At 41.0% G+C, this 22596-nt stretch overlaps 1 long non-coding RNA gene across 3 annotated transcripts in view; it reads left to right on the plus strand.

Annotated features, from left to right (window-relative positions):
• The window catches only part of LOC122212625, a 309402-nt gene that overhangs the window by 228363 nt on the left and 58443 nt on the right, over positions 1-22596 (plus strand). For all 3 annotated transcript variants that reach the window (XR_006199232.1, XR_006199231.1, XR_006199230.1), the window contains one exon: positions 12917-12987. This is a non-coding gene — a long non-coding RNA (uncharacterized LOC122212625). The remainder of the gene's footprint in view (positions 1-12916; positions 12988-22596) is intronic.

A 22596-nucleotide genomic window follows, 5' to 3' on the forward strand; every position in this document is an offset into this window, starting at 1 on the left:
CATTGAAACTCAGTCTGCAGCCTTGACTGCAGTCAGTTGTTTAGTACAATCCACATGAGTTATTGAGTTGTGGAGATGAGGCCCCACGTAAATGAGGTTATTCTGGAGCTAAAAGCATGGAAATGTATCATACTAATCACAATGCAATCGCTAGAGTCTCAGCACTCTTTTATGGTCAGTCTGCATTATTACCACTTTCCCCAACATTTTCTCAAGTCTGAAGAAAATCAACAAAACAACCAGTTTAAGTCCTGGTGTGCAGGTCTTGCTGACCTCTGTGGTGTGAATACCCCCACTGTGGCCAATTCCAAGCTGTGGCTTGGTCACTACACACAGAAATGGGAACAGACCTGCAGTAGATACCACTGTGTGACATCACTGTCATGGTCATAAGTAACCTCAGAGGCAGAGGTCACATGTAGTGGAAAAATAGGGGGAAAGGAGAATTGCAGGGTTAGATATGTGTCACTATGGTTTCAGGATGACTTTGTAAGTTTATATAATTTAAGTTTTAATAATGACAGCATTGAACAGCGGCTTCCTGAATTCCTGGAAATGTAACAGGTCAGCATGAGCCACCTCCACCCCATCACATGCAGACGGTCCAGTCCAGCATGTCCTTAGAAGAAAATTCAAATTATCTCATGTTTTCATTTCAAACCCAGTAAAGGACCATACAAACCTTACAGTCATTTAACTAGACAACCCTAAAAATAGGAGGAAAGAAAAATTAATACTGCTAAAAACGAGTAGTTGTAAGATAGGAAAATGGGTGAGATATATGAGTAAATACTATATGGTTTCTTCAAACAAACTGGCCATGTGTGCAACTTAAATCTGCCAACACTGTCATTGTTCCAGTTGACCCCAGTCTTCTTTTTTTTTTTTTTTTTTTAACGGTTATTTATTTTTGAGACAGAGAGAGACAGAGCATGAACGGGGGAGGGTCAGAGAGAGGGAGACACAGAACCTGAAACAGGCTCCAGGCTCTGAGCTGTCAGCACAGAGCCCGACGCGGGGCTGGAACTCACGGACCACGAGATCATGACCTGAGCCGAAGTCGGCCGCTTAACCGACTGAGCCACCCAGGCGCCCCGACCCCAGTCTTCTTAAGAGAGAAGGTCCTTGACATGGGGAACAGAACACATAAAACCAGAACATAAAGCAGGGGAGTGTTTGTGGGACATTACAGGGATAGATTCAGATGACTTTGAAGGCTTATCTGCTGTCCACCTGTTCTGAAACTAAAGTCCCTTTCAGTGACAAGTAATTTGGCCTAATTCTAACAGCCTGGAGGTTATGAAGTTTCCCTATGATCACAGCATTCGATTTGGCTCAATTTGCCTTCATCTGGCCCATGGTGGGGGCACCTCACCACAGAGTAAGTCCTGGATCTGGTTCCACAGATGTGGGAAGGACTGTCTAACCAATAGCACTGGGTCGATACCAATCCAGCTTGTTCGGGACCCCTGAGCTAGCTGAACAAAGTAAGTACTTCAGGGAATCCAGACTCTGGGCGCAGACTTCTTTCTTGTTCTCATCATTCTGCTCGGGAGCTTGCTTCCCATTATCTTGTTCCCTGATGAGATGGCCATGCTGGCTTCAGCGATCTTCTCACCTTCATTCCCTTGAGTTTCTTGGTGCAATTTAAGATAAGATAAGGTAATTTAAGATAAGCCAAGGTGCAATTTAAGATAAGCCAAGGATTAGTAGAAGGTTGCAGATGAGGACAAGTTCTACATTTGCTGTCTTGGAACCGGCCTTGTGGTCTGGAAACAAACTTGATAGTTACTTGTAGGGTCTGTTACTTAAGACATGCTGTACTCTGCAGGATCTCTAGAGAAAAGACTGTATGTACTAGCCTAGGTGAGGAGAAGAGAGAGGAGAGAAAGGGAGAAAAGGAGAGAGAGGGAATGAAGGAGAAAGAGTAAAATGTAATGGATGAGTAAGAATGTAAATTTGGCATAGAGAGGGAAAACAGCAGAATGTTTGTGAGGATGATTTTTTTCCCTGGTGGAATTTTAATAGACTGGTACTCATGGTCTCAACTGGAAAAAGATGTCAAAGATGCCCCCACTCTTTCCACCCACCTACAAAATGAGAGATGAAGGTTATCACATAGGTAATCTTCATAATATAAAGAAGGTGAAATTTCTCTGCTATTAAACTTTAAAGGAACAATTAATCCCCATGGTATTAAAACTGACCAAGGCCATAAAAAAAAGGAATACTTGTATTAAATATTATAAAGGTAGATTAACTGTGATATTAAAATGTGACAGATCAGAAAATAGGAGGGTCATATGCACATATGTCATCTCAATTGCATAAATATTAATGCAGACTTTCTTTAAGTGAACATTTAAACTAGCCATATATTAAGAAGTAATACCCAATGATGAAATAGCATCTATTTTAGGAATACTGGAATGATTCAATATTAGGAAATCTATTAATGTAATTCATGACATTATTAAGTTAAATGAAAAAAATAACTTTACTGCTTCAAGAAGTGCCAAAAATAATTTTATAGAATCCAACAATTATTTCAGATTAAAAGTTCTAAGCAAAATAGAAATGAGAGTAATAAAAATAAATTCAACCAAATATATCTTGATGCTTAAAGAGACATTCCATTAGAGTCAATAAGAAAGAAGGGTGCTCCACAAGAATAAACTTAAAATAGATTAAAGACTTAAATGTGAGACCTGAAACCATAAAAATCCTTGAAGAAAGCACAGGCAGTAATTTCTCTGACACCAGCTGTAGCAACATTTTTCTGGATATGATTCCTGAGGCAAGGGAAACAAAAGCAAACATAAACTACTGGGACTACATCGAAATAAAAGGCTTCTGCACAGTGAAGGAAAAATCAACAAAACTATAAAGCAACGTACAGAACGGGAGAACATATTTGCAAATGATATATCCAGTAAAGGGTTGGTATCCAAAATACATAAAGAACTTACACAGCTCAACACCCAGAGGATGAATAATCCAATTAAAAGTGGGCAGAAGACATGAACAGACATTTCTTCAAAGAAGACATCCAGATGGCTAACAGATACATGAAACAATGCTCATCATCACTCATCATCAGGGAAATACAAATCAAAACCACATCGAGATACCACTGCACCCCTGTCAGAATAGCCAAAATTAACAACACGGGAAACAACAGATGTTGTCAAGGATGTGGAGAGAAAGGAACATTCATGCACTGTTGTTGATAATGCAAACTGATGCAGCCGCTTTGGAAAACAATGTGGAGATTCCTTAAAAAGTTAAAAATAGAACTGCCTTACAATCCAGTAATTGCACTGGTAGGTATTTGCCCAAACAATACAAAAATACAGTTCAGAGAAGTACATGCATCCCAGTGTTTATGGCAGCACTATCTACAATAGCCAACTTACGGAAATGGCCCAAGTGTCCGTGGACTGATGAATAAATAAGGAAAATGTGGTATACATACAATGGAATATTACTCTGCCATAAAAAATAACGAAATCTCACCATTTGCAACAACATGGATAGAGCTAGAGGGTATCACGCTAAGTGAGATAAGTCAAGAAAGACAAATAGCATATGATTTCAACCGTTTGTGCAATTTAAGAAACAAAACAAATGAGGTAAACCAGGAAACAGACTCTTAACAAACTGATGGTTACCAGAGGGGAGGAGGGTGGGTGACGGGTTAAATAATGGTGGGGATTAAGGAGTGCACTTGTCATGATGAGTACTGGGTGTTATAGGGAAGTATCGAATCACTGTATTGTACACCTGAAACTAATATTACAGTGTCTGTTAACTAACTGGGATTAAAATAGAAACTTAAGGGGCGCGTGGGTGGCTCAGTCGGTTAAGTGGCCGACTTCGGCTCAGGTCATGATCTCACGGTCCGTGAGTTCGAGCCCCGCGTCAGGCTCTGTGCTGACAGCTCAGAGCCTGGAGCCTGCTTCGGATTCTGTGTCTCCCTCTCTCTGACCCTCCCCTGTTCATGCTCTGTCTCTCCCTGTCTCAAAAATAAATAAAACCGTTAAAAAATTTAAAAAAAAATAGAAACTTAAAAAGGGAAAGAGAGCAGGGTGCCTGCTGTCATTTTTCTTATCAATCCCAGTGTGGAGGAACTAGCCACTACAATTATTTAAAATTTTAGAAATCAAAATTAGCCCTGTATGAAGATGGGAAAGCCAAAATAATAATGACTAATAATAATAATAATAACAATAACTAGTGGAAAACATAAGCATGGTAAATACAGTGGCCTTTTAGAACATAGGCATAGACATGTAAGTAGCTTTCTTGTAGTTAAGCCATATTGAATTTACAACAGAATTAACAATTTAATTTATAATAGCACAAACTGTTATAAACACTCAAGAACATCATTCCCATACCTTTTCCTGAGGACATACCAGGGAACAGTCTTCGGACGGCGGAAATAACTAGAGACATCACCATAAGAATAGCCTTGGCCATTAATTATAGGTACCTGGTAAAAATAAGACAAAAACGTAGGTTAAAGCGAAGAGAATGAATGCAGTTGCCATATATTCTGATGCTATGGATGTAGTGTAGTGATTGAAAATGAGAGAGAATGGCATAGCATAGGCCAAAAATGGAAGTGTTTTTAGCAGTAATCAGTCTTAGTACCATTTTACTGATACTGTTGTGTTTGTACTGTGGAATAGGGTGGCTGAATAATGGTGAGATACTTTAATTCTATCATCCTTTGTTCTTGAGAATGAATATTCTCAAGGTGGAACAAAGACGTGATCTGCAAGAGATTAAAAACCTTGCACTCCTAAATTTGCATTGGAAATGTGAGTATGAACTCTCAGGTTGCATATGTACTTTTCAACCATGTTGAAAATTCTTAGAAACAGTGACCAAAGTGACAATGGCATTGCTAGGACCCAGATTTTAGTTTTGATATAGCATTTCCTATTTTCAGAAGTTTGAGTTTCTTGGAGAAATGACTGATTCTTGTTCAGGGGCAGAGGCTGCCGAAGATGAGACTAGAACATGAGGACAAATCAGAGCAATGAAAGTTATCAGAATCTAGTAGGGTTACATCAAAAGGACTCAGTGGCCAACTGGATGGAACCTATACCTGCTAAGGCTGAGCCAATTTGAGCTCCACCTAGGGTAAGATTTGCAATGGATTGAAACCCATCAATATATTTATATCCATGATTTTATAAAGACATTCAAAAATAAAACGAGTGGGTTACATTGTGAAGATGATATGTAGCCGGTTACCTTGAAAATCTAACATATATCTTGCTTTTTGTATGTAAGCAGCAGAGTGTTAACTGAGAATTATACAGTTAGGACAGTTAAATGAACAAATAAAACAATCAAATTAGAACATCACCATTTTGTAGCCCTCAGCGAATTAATGGATATAGGCATTGAACACTCAATGCTGATGACATAAAAAAAGGCAAAAACCAGAAAACATGTACCTCCTGATGAAAAATAGTTGAATTCTAACTATGGTCTTGCCCAATGAATGAAATCTGATTTTCATCAAACCCCTGCATTCAGCTGATGATTATCAGGAAATGTGGGGAACTCAGAAACCTGGTTAAGCACAACATAAACAAGCAGTAAGTAATGCTCAGACTGTGTAAGCCAGTGTTTGCAACAGGTAACTTGTAGTGGAAAACAGGGATGGAATAAGCAAGATGAAAATTTGAAAACACACAAACCAAATACTGACCAGCCTGCTCCCCTACACCAGCTGCATTCCAGCAAAGGAGAGGACTTAACAACCAGCATGCAATGTACCTGACATCTCCAAGTGTCTGCAACCTTACCTTGGTGCCTGTTCATGTAGCTTCTCACGTTCCTTTCTCCTTTGAATCTCTAGAAGGAGAGAGGTTAGTAAATGTGACCCTGTGAGATGGTTGACAGTTACTCTCAACTTGTGAGAGGTGGCATTAGGATAGACAAAGAATTTGGCCCAGGATGGACTGGAGGAATTTTTCCAAGGAGTGAATCCCTTTGAAGATCCGTGTTGCCATCAAAGACGTGAGAAGACCAGTAGAGTACACAGTATGATGAGAAAATGGAACAGGAACACCACTGTATTTCTTTTCTATCCTTTGCTTTTCTAAATATCAGGAACATGGGCGCCTGGGTGGCTCAGTCAGACCTGACTTCAGCTCAGGTCATGATCTCATGGTTCGTGAGTTCGAGCCCCATGCCAGGCTCTGTGCTGACAGCTCAGAGCCTTGAGCCTGCTTTGAATTCTATGTCTATTTTTCTCTGTGCCCCTCTCCCACTTGCTCTCTGTCTCTCTTTCTCTCTCAAAACTGAATAAATTTTTTTTAAAAAAATACCAAAAACATAAGGGAAAGAAGTTAAAGAGAAATAAAATCATTCAAGATCTTCTAAGTGAGGTGGGCTGCCCAGAGAGCCCACGTGACATCTGCCTCCCCATCCTTGGAGACTGAAAGCTGGAACACCAGATTCCAACTCACTCACTTTTTCATTTTCTGCGAGGTCTGTAAGCATGGCTTGAGTGGCACCACTGAGCTTGGCTGGAAGGAGAACCCAGCAGACTCTGTGATGGATGTAAAGGCTTCAGGTTTTAACCTGAAGTCAGAGATCAGCCAGATGCCTGAATGTAGTGTCTTCCTGGGGTAAATCGATCCCTTACAGAAAAGTCAGAAGAGCCGAATTCTGCCAGGCAAAGAATGGCACGTCCCCAGAAGAGTCCAAACCAACCCTCCTCAAATCCAGGGGTTCGGGACAGCTGAACCCCTGTGTGTTTACATCACATTCTAGAGCAAAAACAAGGGAAACTGTTGAGAAGCATTTGTTCGTGGCATCGCAGTAAAAGTAACATCTCAGCACAGGGCCAAGCCATCACAAACATGGTCAAGACGGAACAGTAAACCAAGGACTTGTGAAAATGTAGGAAGCTTTAAAGTCTGAAGGAAAGTACCGTAAGATGCTGGAAAAAAAAAATGTGACAGTGTTGTGCATTCACAAAATATTGGTCAACTTGTTGTTTCTGGTAATTTTGGAAGTGAGAAAATGTACCTAATAAGTTGTTGCACTGGAACAGACATCATCGTGCAAATTGCTGGTGATGTCACCTGGCCCCTCCTAGCTGCGTGTGGTAAGGCATTGATGTAGAAAAAGCAAGTCAATCTGGAGACAGAATTTAGAGAAATTATAGAGTCTGAGAAGCACAGCCTTGGAAAACAAACGTGTGTCTTAACACCGGCTTGTTTAGTGAGAAAGTAATTCCCAAAGTGAGTTAAAAGCCTGGGGAAAAGATCAACTCCAGCACAGTACCAGAAGTCAGTCTCGGGATCGACATGAAATCAACTGCATTGTAGTCTGGCCCCGGGCTAGGAATCCTGCAGTGGTTAAGATAGGGCCTCACAACACCTCTCAGCTGGGAGGAAAGGCTGACAGCGTGAGGGCCTTGTTCCCGCACAGCCTTCCATACTCGGGGAAGTAGCGACCGAGTCGAGGAGGCCTCTGTCTCGTGGCTGTAGGTTTCTACCTGGGAGGAGTCTAGGAGGCCTCTGTCTCATGCTTGTAGAGGCCGATCCGTTACCTCTTTGCCTTGCATCTTCAGATCAAGAGGAGCTACATCCAAGTAAAGCCATCTGCACCAGGAGATGATTTAGGAGACGCAGTCTTCTAATTTAAGCCTGACCCTGATGCTGGAATGGCGTCAGGTTTCGGCATCTTGCAAGAGAAGTGAATGTTTGGAAACCCGGTATTGGATGCTGGTCACAAGTCTCCAGACAGCTCCCACTGAACTGCATCTTGTATGCATGCTCTTGTGGGGCCCCCTGGTCCTTGAATTTGGGCTGTCTCCCTGACTTTATTGGTCACGTGATGCTGTGCCCCTCCGTGCCTGAGTCTCAGGGAGGTGTGGAAGCCTTTACTTTTGTGATTTCACAATCCCTGAGCCACTCTGCAAGAAGTCCAGCTTGCCTGCTGACGAGACCACAGGGAGACCTTGAGACTCACTCAGGAAGAGGCTCTGAGGCTATATGGGAATCCCAGATGTGTGGACATGCCTGCAGAGATCAGTCTTGTAAGCATCTGTGACAGGCTGCCAGAAATATAACTAAACCATCATAAATGTCCAATCCAGTCACGCTCTTTCAGATAATATTAGGTGAGCTCAGCTCGCCCACAGAATCATGAGCGATAATAAAATCATCATTTTAATAAATTCCCGAGTGTTAAGATAGATTGTAACATACAGTGAAAAGGCAATACTTACGTTGACTATAATCCCAACCCAATTATGTAATATTAATCTCAGGCACCACCGTATCGGTTTGTAAGTTTGCAACAGATGCTGTTCCTCTGAGAAATGAGTCTTTTTCTTCGGGCAGGAAAAGCATACGTATCAATAGTGTGCTGAGCCTAACATGACTCCCCATAGAGAGAAGTGACTTCCTTCTGTGCCTTTATAATTCTCTCACTTTATATGTAGCTAGGTAGGTAGGCAGGTAAACAGGCAGATAAAGATAGGTGGGTGGATAGCAGATCTGTCGAGATCGCAGTGATCTGTGTAGGCCTGGCATACTCATGTTTTAAAAAATTTCTGGGGGTGCCTGGGTGGCTCAGTCGGTTAAGCGTCCAACTTTGGCTCAGGTCATGATCTCACAGTTTGTGAGTTCAGGCTCTGCATCAGGTTCTGTGCTGACAGCTTAGACCCTGGAGCCTGCTTCTGATTGTCTGTCTCCCTCTCTCTTCCCCTCCCTGACTTGTACTGTGTCTCTCTGTCTCTCTCTCTCTCTGTCTCTCTCTCTCTCTCTCTCTCAAAAGTAAACATTAATTTTGTTTTTTAAATTTCTGTATCCCCACTGTGTAACACCTAATAGGTACTGAACAACTGTTGTTGATTGAATGAATAAACTTTGCTTGCAGAATTGTTTAGAACCCTTGGGTGAATTTTGTAAAGAAGAAACATGAAGCCTACATTGTAGAATCACTCACTAACAAAAATGTGTAGTAAGTGTATTAAATATATCCCATCCATCCAACTTTTATATTTAATTATTGAAATCAGTTAGTTTTAAACATCCCTTTTAGTTGGTTTTTGGAAGAAAATTCTGGAATGTGGGAACCATGAATTTTCTTAACATCTTCTGCAGCCAAAGTGCTGACTGCTGATTTGTTCTCCTCTTCCTGTGCCCTGGCCAGCTACAATTTATTGCATAAGAAATAATAAAGTTATTCCTTATAACATTGAAATATTTCAGTAACAAATTACAAGAAATAACAAAAAGGATGCACTAAACATCATGTTGTTGCCTCTGACTTTTTAGCATTTGCAAAAGTTAAAAATCCAACATTTTCCACCTAAGCAGGATCATCATTAAAAAATAACTGGGGTGTCTGGGTGGCTCAGTCATTAAGTGTACCACTTTGGCTCAGGTCATGGTCTTGTAGTCTGTGGGTTCGAGGCTCATGACAGCTCAGAGCCTGGGATCTGCTTCAGATTCTGTCTCTCTCTCTCTCTCTCTCTCTCTCTCTCCCTCTCCCTCTCCCTCTCCCCCCCCCCCCCGACTTGTGCCCTATCTCTCTCTATCCCTCAAAAGTAAACGTTAAAAACTTTTTTTTTAATAACCCAAAATAGGGGCGATTGGCTGTCTCTGTCAGTTGAGCATGCAACTCTTGATCTCAGGGTCATGAGTTCAAGCCCCACATTGGGCTTGGAACCTACTTTAAAAACGTGGGAAATTATTAGCCCCATAAATAAATATGCTTGTATAGATATATGGTAAGTATCCAGATTGTAGTTCTGTCTCAGTAAAATTTCATCAGCATACTGTGTCATTCGCCAAGGTCTCACTTCTGTGTTTATGGGATCCTCGGACATAAAAGAGTTTTAGTCCCCAAGGAGGATTCAAAATATAAATCAAGCAAAAACACTGATCCTTTGACTCACAGAACCTCAGGGTATAGGAGCATTGGAAGGGGTGTTGGGAAATTTTCTAGATTGAATTTGTGGCCTGTTTGGGGGCTCCCGTTACATCCGTATTACATGGGCACCCAGCTGTGTTTGAGCAGTTTTAGGAATTAGGACCTTCAAAGTCCTACAAAACTGTCATTCTCAGGGGCTAAAAAAAGAAAGCTGTCTACAAAAATATGAATAATTGGCATTTGGAAAAGAATATCTTGCCTTACAGTTTTCAGGCATGAGTACATCAGGAAATAAATTGTGCACACTTCTTGTCAATTCGTGTGACTTGTTTTTTCAAATTAAATTATTTGAAGTTCCTAATGGCTACGACAGGAGGATCAGTATTAATCCAACACCAGTAAGGGAGTTTTTCTGGTATTTGGATAAGTTGAAGAGACCACTCAAACAGGGAAATGATTGATAACTTAGTAAATTCTCTATAGACTAGTCAGCTGAAAACCACACTAAAAAACAGACTCTAAAGATGGAAAATAAGAAAAGTCAATGTTACATCAAAGATAGAAAGTCACCATGCCCTTCACTTATAAAGACAATGAATGTGAACTTCAAACTGTTGCATAAAGATACTTCAAGGCTTTTGGGGATAAAGAAAGGATTTGAAGGTCTTAATAAAATACAAATACCATAAGCATGTTGTCATCTGCAAACCTGAGAAGAGATTAAATCTTTACAAGTGTTTTTCATTAAAAACAAAACAAAACAAGAACTTTGTGCATCTCTGTCCCCATCTTGATATATACCTTTCTTAGCCCAGAGGCAGGCGTATACCATGTACTCAGGGAAATATTTGCTGAAAGACAGGGTGAAAATGGGAATTTTCCTAGTGGCATCCTGAATATAGATAAAATGAATATAATATAATAAATAATTGAACTGAATTAAAGAGGTTGCCCATAGTAATCGCTTTACATTTTTGGAAATGATGGTCTTTGTTGGAATATTCTAATCAGTGTTCCTAAGAAGGCAAATTGGGGGAAAAAATTGGAATTAAGGATATGTACTATCATAGACTTATTTTTTGCAGTTTTATGCTACTAAGCTACAATACCTATTTGGTTTTCAAATATAATTGGAGACATTTGAAAATCATACTATGCTCTTGAATATTGAATAACCTTCTGACTAAGTAGATTCAGAAGTTGAGCTTATGTGGATAAGGTGAGAGCCGTGACCTTCAGTTGTGGGTGAGGTATTAGGCGTGGAATATTCTACGGTGTGGGGGAGAGACTCAAGCAAGGTGCGGTGTTGTGTCCAGTGCTGTGATCATTCTGAATCTTCCGGCCAGCTTTGAAAGTGTTTATGTAAAACTTATATAAGTTATCCCGTTATAAATTCATCTCTTGGTCTCTTGGTTATTTCCTGTTATTTCAGTGTTCAGACAAGATGAAATTCAATCACTTAAAAAGAAATTTACAACCGGGCCAGTGCACAAACCCCAAATTCTGAAATTGCTTTTCTTCTTGGCTTCTGTGGAGAAATATGTCAAGCACATTCTTTCATGTAGGTCCAGAATTATGATCAGGATGTTGGGATTGTTTTTGATCATTCTAGAGTCTGTAGAATTTTCCTCATATTAGCTATGAGGTATGGATGCCACGTAGTCTGAGCTTCGTACACTGTCTAGCCAGGTAAGGAACAGGAGTTAGCCCTCTTCCAAGATACAAAAGAGCACAGTTAATTCAGTAGGATGCATGGCCAGTGAAACGATACTCGTAGAAGCTGCAATATTAGCATCACGCACAGTCTACAGAGGCATAGAGTCCTATAAATGTCTTTGAAGTGTCTTGTGAGTTGTGATAGTGGCCGATGGGAAGATTATGAAACCGTGTTCAGAAGAGAATGTAGCTGCATATCTATCAGTTCGGTGCATCACGTGCTGTAACTGTATCGTTGGAGCATCCCGGATTTGACTGGCATCCTTGAACTTAGTATTTGTACCTGGAACACAGCAGCCCAGGCTGTTCCCCAGCCCTCTTCTAAAGTAGTTGAATTTGTAACTCCTGGCAAAAATATGGGTTCGGGATAGCACAGACGCCTTGAAAAATTCGTCCTGGATGACTGCACCCACATCCTCCATTTCAGGCCTCACTTTGGGGGTGTCGTTTGCTTGCTTCGTTAAATCAGGGAATATATACACACAGGAAGTTGAATTTTCCATTTGAACCTTTATTCCCAGCCCCAAACTGGAAACTTTCCAAATACCCATCAGTAGAAAAATAAATGATCTTATATTCATGGTTATATGCCATGGATAATTACAGCAAACACCTTAAAGGGGCGCATACCATGGATGAATCTTATCAGTCTGATAATAAGCACGGGAGGACATAAAAACCTGCCTTCTGTGTGTCAGTTAGACAGCAGGAACCTTCTTCTGTGTGTCAATTAGAAAGCAGGAACCTTCTAAGTAGATTCAGAAGTTGAGCTTATGTGGATAAGGTGAGAGCCGTGACCTTCAGTTGTGGGTGAGGTATTAGGCGTGGAATATTCTACGGTGTGGGGGAGAGACTCAAGCAAGGTGCGGTGTTGTGTCCAGTGCTGTGATCATTCTGAATCTTCCGGCCAGCTGCACCTGTACCTCCCTGTCATCACATACCCCGGTCTGCCAGCACGAACCACAGGGAGCCCCATCTCTTCTGGGTACGCCCGGGAGCCCAATACCATCATACGCAGTCCCCTCGGAAGGAAGCTTTGATGTGAATACATCAGTATCTGATGTATTGTAGTCCCAATGACCACCTGTTTAACCTGCTGTGTGTATCTGCCTTGTCAGCCTTGCTGATGCCTCTTAGAAGTCTATACAGGGACATGTCATTTATCCACAGCTGTTTCCAAGTTCAGTGTTTTGGATTATCTCACTCAACCTTTCCAAAACTGTTCTCTTATTATTATGAATAGTGCCATGCCAATGACTATGCTTCTTATATGTTTTCTTCCTAGGATTTATACAGCTGTAGAATATTGCCACCGAAGGCAAGTGAAGACATGATCTCCAAACCCAGCTTTTTCAGGTAAGGAAACTAATATTCAGAGAGGTTACAGCAACTATCCCGAAACACAGGGCTGTTTATGGTGAAAGGTATTGTTAAACGGCCAAAGGTATATTAATACCCTCATGTTCCTTCTTCCGTTATAAGACTGCGAGGTTTTTCATGGGTCTGTTTTGTTAACCACATCTAAATTAGATTCTTTAAAGATTTTCATTAAGTTCAAATTATACCCAACTCACACTAATATTTTTCAGTGTCAAAATCTATGGAATATTTAAAAACATTCGAATTCGAACCTGCTTAAAACACATTTTTAAATGTCTTTTAAATATCTTAGAATTATGTCTTATGTGCTAGAAATTGTAGTCTTCATAAAGTGTTTTAGTCTGCTTTCTTATTTAGCACTTTTTTTAAAGTTTGTTTATTTATTTATTTATATATATTTATTTATTTATTTTTGAGAGAGAGAGAGAGAGAGAGAGAGAGAGAGCGAGAGAGAGAGAGAGCGCGCAAGCGGACAGAGGAGGGGGAGAGAGAGGGACACACAGATTCTGAAGCAGGCTCCAGGCCCTGAGCTGTCAGCACAGAGCCCGGCGCAGGGCTTGAACCCACGGATCGTGAGATCATGATCTGAGCTGAAATCAAGAGTCAGACACTTAACCAAGTGAGCCACCCAGGAACCCCTCTTATTTTAATACTTTATCAGCGTCATTTTCCATAACACCAAATGTGTAAATTGTAAGTTAATGGTTGTCTTTCCATGGAAATAGCAAAACCTCATCTACTAATCTCTTTTGTGGGCCCTTGACAGTTCTTACTGCTATGAATGTTTCCTGACACGTAACTTTTGATTTGTTAAAACAGTTTCCTTTTGGCAAAGGTTCAGGAAGAAGGTTTTGCGATTACTATTTCGAGAATGAATAAAATGTTGTGCAAAAGAGGAGTCAATAGACAAGGAGAGGCCTCTGGGCGAGTTCCACCTTGTCCCTGTATAGTCACAGCACTTCAGCAAGCTACTGAACCTTTGGAACTTCCCTTTTCTTATTAGGAAATGAGTGTAGTCACGCGTTTCTAACAGGAATGTTATTAGGGCAGTTTGCAAATAAAATATTCTGTCCAGTGGTAAAATACAGCAAGTGCTCGATGAATGATGTGTAATATTTTCTTTATGGGTCTTCCAATATTGTTTTCCAAAGCATTATGATAGTTTACTTTCCTAACATCCACCTGGGATACATCTCTTCGTAACATACTGGTTTATGTATTGGGCCTACATTTATACCTGAACTTTGCTCTGAGTTTGATTCCTCTAATTGTCTCTCTCGTTTTGTCCTTCTTAGATGAATCAAGTAGTTACTACATTACATTAAAAAAAAAAAAAAGTAATGGATAAAGAGACTATCTATCCTATTAATTGATTAAAACACCAGATAATATTGTCATGAATATGTATCCGACTTAGATGGCCGATGAGAATCCCTAGCTGGCACCCCATTTCTCTAAACATGTGAACGTATAATATTGCATCCTGGACATTCAGAATACAGAAAAAAAGGCATTTAAACCACAGAGAATCTGAAGAGATATTTGGGGATTCTCTCCTTGCGTTTGAAGAAAACTGGAGATACTGTAGTGTTTGGGGGGCATCGTACTGCTTCTGTTCTGAGACACTGAGGTCAGCCATGTGTAATGACAGTTTCGAGAACATGGCACTTTTAGGAGCCACGTTCAGGAGTTCAAGAGCATGGGTGATGCTGATGTGCTGCATGTGACTATATGCTATTTCAACTCAGAAACACCATTCCCGGTGATTCTTTTTTTTTAAAGATTTTATTTTTTTTCGGGCAGTTTTAGGTTCCTAACAAAATTGGGAGGGAGGTACAGAGGTTTCTCATATACCCCCTGCCCCTCACACGTACACAGTCTCCCCAGTTATCAGCATCACTTACCAGAATAGTACATTTTTTACTGAAGATGCATCATACTCCCCCCAACATCCACAGCTTACCATAGAGTTCACTCTTGGTGCTGTACATTCGGTGGTTTTGGACAAATGCACAGTGACACGTATGGCCCATTATGATGTCAAACAGACCAGTTTCACTGCCTTAGGAATACTCTCTGCTTCCCTATTCAACCCCCGACCCCCTAACCTGACGCTTTTGGGAAAAAAAAATAATAAATGTTTTTCATTGAAAGTCACACGTGATAATGAAGTACAGAAGAAGAGAAGAATCAGAAAATTATCCATGCCCTTGACATTTTCAGAGTCTGTGAACACTCTCTTCTATCCTTTATAAATGCACAGGCTTGAGCACACAGGCTCCTGTTTTCACCTTGTGTGGTCAGACCGATGCGTGCTTCTTGGAGCAACCTAACATTGGCTTTCCCACTGACCTCTAGTGCGTCAACTAATGTCTTAGGTGCAGAAAATATAAGGGCAAGCATTGTAATTGGTTTTCCTTGTTGTTACTCTTGGTTTATTTTCTTGTGGGAATGTAAGGAAAAATATATATTAGAGACGTGTGCATAGTGCAGTATCACACATAAATGGTCACTAATTTGACTTTTAAAATATGTGAGTAGTCTGTAATCCTTTTCATGGTCCGCTGAGACTGTTTTCTATTTTAATATATCTGATGCAGTGTGCCCTTTTCACAGAGTCATTTTGTTTTGAAAAGATACAGAGAAGTTAGCACTTTGTGGCGTTACAAAGCTACGAAAACTCATGTCCGCAATCAAATGAATAATTACATATCCTCCTAACTAAATGTGTAAAAGTACACCAATGTTTATGGTTTTAACTTGCAAGTAAGAAAAAGAAACTTTTCTGCCTCAGGATGCTCATGAGAACTGATTTTTGTGTTTTTGGCAGTGTCTTTTGGGTGGATGCATATTACTGTCATCTTTCTAAAGAATTAAATGCAAATTGGAAACTAAGGGAAGAGAAATAAAATGCCATAGAAATTGCAAAGGAAGATTTATCACTTGAATATTATGAACAGTGTTGCTCAACCTTGCGATCTCTGCAACCATGATTCTCAGACATCTAAGATTAACAGAATTGAGATTGGCTGGTAAATTTCAGACTCTAGAAAGCCTCAGATAAGATGATGTGAGCATGACTCATTAACATTAAATCAGTCACTGACTTAAAAATGTTTAAGTAGATTGTACAAAATAATATTTTATTAATGCTTTCCAGTGGGAAGGAGCAAGGAGGAAATAGAAAAATATGCAAGAAAAACTCCCTTGATCTTTTCAAGTAATATGGCATGCTCGCTGTAATTGTATTATTATTAATGTGCATGTATGAGACTGGGATCAAGAGCTAATTAGATGTTTGAAGATTCAGATGATCTGAAACTATGCCAATAATGAGAGGGAGAGGCAAACTCACCCAATTAAATGAGCAGCACGCCCTGAAACTTGGAGAAAATGCAGCAGTATTAAAACTGATTTTAGCATGGAGAACAGTGTTCCAAAATCCAGGAAAACATTAAGCCTTTGGAGGAGATACTGTATTTTCACAAGGTCTTCTATTTGGAAATCAACTTTACTGATCTGTGGTGCTCGTTCAGCTGTACTGATGGAAGAGAATGGCCAGTTGATTGGGAAAACAAGTTCAAAAGGGGTCCATGAGTTTTTAACTGAATGAAATATTTTTAAGCCACTATAATACAGCTCAGTTTTAACAACATTAATTTGTGCGCCTCATTTCAGCTTTACTGTGTTCTTAGGGAGATGGAAAGTTTGCAATTTGTAAATAGGCCCGATATGCCCATTATGTGATTGTGGGTCCATTTCAAGGGTAGATTTTAGAGATGGACTTAGTTGTTTCTGTGACCTTTATGGAGTATGTGGCATGTTAAAGGCAAGACATCAAACATTGGGGCCAGCCTTTGGCTGCAGGCGGTAGACGGCATAGGTCAATACTAGTGTTATACGTATGATGGCCCTAGGCCAGAAGATCTTTCTGTCCATTGGACAATATATTGCATGTGTCCCGTGTCCGTAGCTTTGTTTCTTCAAGTCGTTGTTTTCTCTAGCCTCTTGCACATTGAGGTCCACAAGAGACTTACTTGTAAAAAGGCTTGTGTGGGCTCTCACTCGGGCGGCCAGGGGTAGGAAGGTTGTGGGAAATGCCTCTCTGTTTCTTAAAGGTCATTTTTTAAAGTTGATTTGAATGTGCATTCAGAGCCCAGACTGTTGTCTTGAGTCATAAACAGGATGGGGTTCCATCCCTATTGTTTTTCTCTCTTCTCTTCCATTAGCAAGACCTTTTGGAGCTATAAGGTAGAAATATGCAGTTACTTTCCAGTACATTTTAGAAATCCCTCTGCACAGTTCACTCTGAGAACACTCACAGTGCATTGGAAATGAGCATTTTCCCCGAGTGGCGACTCACATTATAGTCTGGAGAAAATGTTGCAGGCACCCCCACTTTAAATTAATAAAAGGTGGCTGTGGTCCTGCAGAAGGCTCCATGTTGGCTTGCAACTAAGGATGTCAGCTGGTTGATGTTTGTTTCTTATAAAGTGGCCAATATGTGGTTTGGAGCTGTGATGAAGGGAAATTTTTGTAAGAGTAAGAAACCATCCTTCTGCTTTGTAATAATCCAGGAATGTATAAATACTCACAAGCCTAAGACATTGTAATATTATGCCTGAAAACAAATACTAAGAGGAGCATCCTGTCTCTGTTGCCTTCATCTAGTTTTCATGAATGTAGCCAGTGATGAAGGCAGTAAATTAATGTACAAAACCAGAGAAGAGGAAGGGAGCTGTGAGTTGACCATGATGGTGTATCCAGACATGACAGACCTGTAAAACCCGTAGCACGGCAACCCTGGACTTAGCCGGTACAAGTCCTCAGTTGGGCACACACCCTGTGCCATCAGTCCCATAAACATTGTGAGCACATGCTTGCTCACATAACTTACTCAGTTACTTACCACCTTCAGTCATGTTATGACTTTTATGCAGTCCGTTCCATTTTTATTTTAGTTGTTATTTCCCTTAAAGGTCCATGAATTTTGAGTCCTAATTTGGATGGTTTGCTTCCAGGATGGCTTCTCGGATGTTGTTTCCTTCCTTCCCTCCCTTCCCTCCCTTCCCTCCCTACCCTTGCCTTCCTTCCCTTCCTTCCCCTCCTTCCCTCCCTACCCTTCCTTCCCTTCCCTTCCCTTCCCTTCCCTTCCCTTCCCTTCCCTTCCCTTCCCTCCCTTTCTTTTCCTCTCTTTCCTCCCTCCTGGGTTAGTTCACCCATTTTTCTCACCCAGACATTCTCTTCTTTATATGTAATACTTGTTTTCCTGAACTATATCTTCAAGTTATGTCATCAAGGAGACTGTATAGGACATAAATTTCATGAAGCCTGACTATATTTATGCTTTGCTTCTTCAGGCTTGATTAATAGTTTGACTTGGTTTGTATCATTTTTCCTAAGGACCCTGAGATGCCGCCTTTCTACAACCACACTCACATGTGAAATGTCTAAAGCCAATCTTAATCTCATTCATTTGTACATCATCTCTCCTGATTATATATTCTATTCTCTGTGAGGTTTATTTCTTCTTGATGTCCTGAAACTTCACAAGGATTTGAGTTCTCATGCATTCATGCTACCTTTGACCCAAAATCATGAGTTTAATGATTTTATATTTTAAAAATAAGTTACTCCCTTTTGTTTTTTTTCTTTCTATAAGCTGGTCTGGTATGATAGAAGCTCTTGATTGAGCAACTAAATCCCTTATACCTCAAATGGTGTGTTTATTTTTTCGCTCTATTTTCTGCGACTTTCCTTTCTTTGACTACCATCCTACCAAGGAATTATTTCCATTCTTATATTTTAAATTTCCAAGTATTCTTTCTGGCTTTCTCATTATTTAATGCCTTTTCATATAAGTCTAATTTTTGTTAATGGATGGAAAATGATTTGAAAATTATCGAGGGCTAGGTCAGTGTGTGTGTGTGTGTGTGTTAGGGAGAGAGAGAGAGAGCGCAAGAGAGAGAGAGACATTCTGTTCCCTAAATCATATGTTTCTTTTGAGATCAGTTCTATCTTTAAATTTTTTTAAATATTGATTTATTTTTGAGACAGAGACAGAGCATGAATGGGGGAAGGTCAGAGAGAGGGAGACACAGAATCCGAAGTAGGCTCCAGGCTCTGAGCTGTCAGCACAGAGCCTGACTCAGGGCTCGAACTCACAAACTGTGAGATCATGACCAGAGCTGAAGTCGGATGCTTAACTGACTGAGCCACCCAGGCACCCCAATTCTGTCTTTAATGTACAGTTTTTTGATTATCATTGATTTTGGAGAGAGAGTGTGCATAAGTGGGGGAGAGGGGCAGAGGGAGAGGAATCCCAAGCAGGCTCCACTCTCAGCACAGAGCCTGACATAGGGCTCCATTCCATGACCCTGGGATCATGACCTGAGCCGAAATCGAGAGGTGGACATTTAACCGACTGAGCCAGCCAGGTGCCCCTGTTTTGTTTTGTTTTCTTTCCCTGGTCTTCTGCCTAACTTTCTTTGACTAATGCCTTGGAGTTGTCAGAAGATAGGGTTGGGGGTACAAAGTGAATGATGGGACTTTCATGATGTTCCATTTTCCCACTACTTTTCCCCAGTGACTGTGAAAGCCATCCAGGTATTCAGTCCAGATGAGCAATTTGCAGACTGAAAGGTCTTGTTGGATTGAGCTTTTGAGGGTTGGATTGAATATCAGAAAGTTCCTGAATGATGGAACAAGGATGTCCTTTTCTGTGGGATCCCAGAAATGGCCCTGGTTGTTCATTTCCTCCAGGCACTCTGTCAGCTTAGAAGGACAGGAGCCCTTTGGTGTTTGTTTTCTGTGGGGCTGAGGAGGCAGGGTGAGAAACGCCTAGGAAATCTGCCCTGTAGCCAACCTCCATTACCCAGGTGCTGTCCCACCCACGAACCTCTGCTCCATGTCTGTGAGTCTGATTTTCACTACACAATCAAGCATATCTCCTACAAGCTGGGTTGCAGGGCTCAGTTTCTTACACTTAATAGTCCTTCCAGAAACCTGGTGGAATCTGTTGTTCAGAGCTGACCACCTCCTACTTTTCCTTCTTGGCTGTTGCTATCGCTCTTCTTAAATGGTCCTCCTGGGGGCGCCCGGGGGGCTCACTCGCTTGAGCGTCCGGCTTTGGCTCAGGTCATGATCTCACGGGTGGTGGGTTGGAGCCCCACATCGGGCTCTGTGCTGACAGCTTGGAGCCTGGAGCCTGGAGCCTGCTTCTGATTCTGTGTCTCCGTCTCTCTCTGCTTCTCCCCCACCCACACTCTGTCTCTCTCTCTCTCTCAAAGATAAATAAACATTAAGAAAAAAAAATTTTAAGGGGCATGCTGGAAGAGTGATTTCTGTGTGATGATTCAAACCTGACACACTCAGAACACACTTTGCACAATGACCCCCACATTTCATGAACTTTTTTTCTTCTCCTATAAAATGAAGAGATTGGACAAATCATCTGTAACCTTCCTTCCATAATCATGGCCTTTATCCTGTTGCTGTCACATACTATAGGCAAACATCTAAAACACTAACTGAACTCTTCGCCTTTTAGAAATTTGATTCACAACCAAAAACATAGAAATTACTAATGGTAGCCTATTCCTATGAAATGTTGCCATTTCATATGACATTTCACACTTATAACTTGACCTTATTTTATTGGTAATAAGCTTCACAAGTAAAAAGATAGCCTTCTGAAAGCACAGAATATAAAAATACTTGTAGAGATTTTAAGAAAAGTATTTTGATTCTGTAAGTATGAAAGGACATCTCAAACACTTTTTCAGCAGTTTTATTTTAAACGCCAATTGTTTTGTTTTAGCTTTTTTCTGGAATAATGGAAATGGAAGTTCCGATTCTGCCTAATGCACTGAAGGCTACAGAATTATATATTATCTCTTTTCAAATAAAAGCAAAGACAGTGCCTTCCCTGTAAGGGTTCTTAGATTTTGGAGTTTGCGTCCGTCCAGCATTTGCCAGATTTATTTCACATCTGACCCCTACTGTTTGCCTAAATTAGATTGGAAATTGAAGAACAGAGGATGCCTGGAGCAAAAGAACACATTTTTTTGGATGTTTGAGCAAAGCAGCAGAGGAAACATCAGCTGGGCATTGTGACCTAGGACTCATTGAATCGGCCTGGGAATTGCTAATAGAAATGGGCCTCATATGTGAAGAAAGCATAAAGACTTAATTTCTGCAAAATGTGCAACCTGACGGTAAGGTATTTGTATTTCATTTAACATCACTACTAGGAAGTAGCCACTCCTGGCTTTTCGTGTTTTTATACCACTTTATTCTTTCCTTTTTCCCTTTCTTTGAAAAGTCAACAAACAAAGAACAGCCACAACAACAAAAACACAGATCATTTGGTGCATAATGTCCTATAATGTGGCATTTTTTTAACGTCGGTATCGTGTATGTATTTTGAGGAGACCGTCAACGTCTTCACATACTCCTTACTACTTGCGTGGATTCGTCATTTTGGGGAATCAACCCAAGCTAAGACGTTGAAGCAAGTGCTGGAAGGAATACAGGATGAATATAATATAGATTTTGCCTTTTACCGTCTTAAAAGGGCTACAAGACAGGCCAGATCATGAGGCATAGACTTCCAAGGGCCACATTCTTGCGCCATAGAAACTAAAAGTGGAAAAGACACTCATATCACGTAAGAGGTCTTCATGTGGTAGGTCACATCTGAACTCAGTGTCAAGAATGGGCAGTATCTTGGCCTGTATTTCACCTATACAGCTGTGCCAGGACACGAGTTAGAACATGCTAGAAGAAGAGCAAGTACATCAGTTTGATCGGAGCAGTGGGTGATGTCAGGAGAAGGGCAATAATGCCAGAAAGGTAGACTGCAGGTGGGTTTGGAGACTTTGAGGACCATCCGGAGGATTTTACAGTTCATAAAGTATGTAATAATTCATGCATGGCTTTTGATTCGCACCGTAGCATGGTCACAGCTGTGTTTCTGGAAGGAGAATCCTAGCGGTGGAGGTTAAGGAGGAGCTCAGAGCAGAGACCGGAGATCAGGAGGGAGGAGGTTGTTAGAGAAATTTAACTAAAGTCCAGGCCAAAAACCAGGAAGGGGTGGACTTGAGAAATGTGTAGATGCTTAGGGTCTCACAAAGCCGAAGTCAAAGTGCCATGCAAGGCTAGGCTCTTACCTTCACGCGGTGGAGACTGGGTCTCCGCGCTCGTTCACGTGCTCAAAGAATCCAGCTCCTTGTAGGACGCAGGACCTTGCTTTGTGGCTGGGTGTTGGGCAGGGACCACTCTTACCTGTTCCTACGTGTGGCCCCTTTGTTTTCAAAGCAAGCCATGATGCATTGACACCTTCTCATGCTTGGGATATCTGTGACCTTCCCTTCTGCTAATGAACCAGGGAAAGAGCCCTACTTATAAAGGACTCATGTGACACGATTGGACCCACTAGGATAACCGCCCTTTTACCTAACTCAAAATCAAATGATCAGTGACCTTATTTACATCTTCCAGAAACTCTTTGGCCTTGCACAGGATGTGCTCTCTTACAATTGTACTTCTGGGGATCAGAGCAGGGACTCTGGTGTTCCCGGCACC

This window comes from Panthera leo, chromosome Y, assembly GCF_018350215.1.
Source record: "Panthera leo isolate Ple1 chromosome Y, P.leo_Ple1_pat1.1, whole genome shotgun sequence".
Lineage (NCBI taxonomy): Eukaryota > Metazoa > Chordata > Mammalia > Carnivora > Felidae > Panthera > Panthera leo.